Below are 2195 nucleotides of genomic sequence, written 5' to 3' on the forward strand. Positions count from 1 at the left end.
CTCATAAGGTGTTTCAGAAACACTTTTAGAGGGAACATTGTTTAAAATATAGATAGCTGTTTCTAAAGCATATCCCCAAAAAGAATCCGACAACTGAGCAAAAATCATCATAGAGCGAACCATGTCCAACAAAGTTCGATTTCTTCTTTTTGGTACACCATTTTGTTGAGGCATACTAGGTGCAGAGAGTTGTGATTGGATTCCATGTTCTATCAAATAGTCTTGGAATTGCAAGTCCATATACTTTCCACCTCGATCTGATTGAAGTCTCTTTATTGTTTTACCTGATTCATTTTCAACTTCAGCCTTATATTCTTTGAACTTTTCAAAAGAATTAGATTTGTTCTGAATTAGGTAAACATGACCATACCTTGAATAATCATCAATAAAACTAATGAAATATTCATATCCTCTCCGAGCTTTGACATTCATTGGTCCATAGAGGTCCGAATGTACGAGCGTTTGGGCTCTAAGACCTTTTCCAGTAAAAGATCTTTTGATCATTTTTCCTTGAAGACAAGAATCATATGAAGGTACAGAGTTATCTTCTACTGACTTAGAAGTCCACTCTTAACCGATCTCCCAATCCTATTGAGATTTATGTGACCAAGTCTTAAATGCCACAAGAAGGCATTGGAAGAAACTTTTCTTTTATTCTGAGTTTCAACTGTTCTAAACATTTTAGTATTTAAGACAAAATTTGCTCGTGTTGGTCTTAACTTATATAAGTTGTCTTCAAGTATAACAGAACAAACATGAATACCTTTCCAAAAAATGAACGCTTCATTAATCTCAAAAGATTTTTTATACGTATGTTCTAACATACAAGAGATAGATATTAAATTTCTCTTCATTTTAGGAGCATATAAGACATTCTTGAGCATGATATATCTATCATGAAAAAACAACTTCAAGTCTCCCACTGCTTTAGCTGAGATCATTTCTCCAGTTCCAACTTTGAGAATGATCTCGCCCTTAGAAAACCTTTTCCAAGAACTATTTTCCTGAAATGAGAAACAAATATAATTAGTGGCTCCTGAATCTAATATCCAGGTAGAATTGTCATTTTCCATTAAACATGTTTCAAGAACAAGTAAATCATATTTACCTTGTGCTTCTTTTTTTACTTTTTTTTAGCAAGGTATTTTGGGCAGTTTCTTAACCAATGCCAATTTTCACCACAGTGGTAACACTTACCTTTTTCTGTAGTCTTCTTTCCCTTGTTCTGTTTGGGAGTCTTTCCCTTTCCCTTCTTTTCAATCTTTCGATTAGGTTTGAAGAGTCCAACCTTAGATTTAGAGGACGATACTCTTGAAAATTTTCTTTTTGTAGTAGCAACGTTTGCTTCTACTTCTTTTACCTTACCCATGGTAAGATTCTGGAAACACTGGAGCTCATTTAGAAGGGTTGTCAGATTAAACTCTATCTTGTTCAGGAAAGCATTTGTTTGAAATGGTATGAAGCTCTTTGGAAAAGACTCTAAGATAAAGCGAACCTGATTAGCCTCATCGATGACACCACCATTTACCTCAGCAACATTGAAGTGCATCATCCTGTCTAGGACATGTTCTCTAATAGAGTCCCCTCCTTCATTCGCTTAGTGTAAATGTATTTAATTGCCTCGTGTCTTAGGGACCATTCTGGTTGCCCAAACATTCCTTTTAATGAATCCATTATCTCTTTAGTCGTGGCTAAGGATTCATGTTTCTTTGCTAAAACATCAGACATGCTAGCAAGGATGTAGACACGTGTTTTCTCATTTGCTTTTATCCATCGATCGTATGTTTTCTGACTAGTTCAGTTTGCATTTAAGGTAGGGGTTTGAGAACATTCCTCAGTTAAGACAAACCTTAAATCATCAACCACTAGTATGGTGTTAAGATTCGATTTCCATGCCACATAATTATCGCCGTTAAGTTTCTCAGAAGCTAACAATTGAAGTATCGAGCTATTCATGCTGAAAAACAAACATACTTTGTTTAGAAACCATAATCCTAATAAACCAATCTTTTTAACAAAACTTTTAATAATGTACCCGTTATTATGTTTTGCAGCGATATTTCAAAGGTTCAGAATAACCTCTATCGAGGGGTAGCCAATTACTCATCCTTTGAATCAAGACAATCTTGACCAAATGCTAACTCATAAATATCTTAAATTTACTTAGCATTTAGTTGCCATTACTTCGGTAAAGA

At 34.8% G+C, this 2195-nt stretch overlaps 1 pseudogene; it reads right to left on the reverse strand.

Annotated features, from left to right (window-relative positions):
* Positions 1-1480: 1480 nt before the first annotated feature.
* Positions 1481-1956, reverse strand: LOC127150763 (uncharacterized; annotated as a pseudogene).
* Between the last annotated feature and the right edge of the window lie 239 nt (positions 1957-2195).

Source organism: Cucumis melo, chromosome 8 (genome assembly GCF_025177605.1).
Source record: "Cucumis melo cultivar AY chromosome 8, USDA_Cmelo_AY_1.0, whole genome shotgun sequence".
Classification (NCBI taxonomy): domain Eukaryota; kingdom Viridiplantae; phylum Streptophyta; class Magnoliopsida; order Cucurbitales; family Cucurbitaceae; genus Cucumis; species Cucumis melo.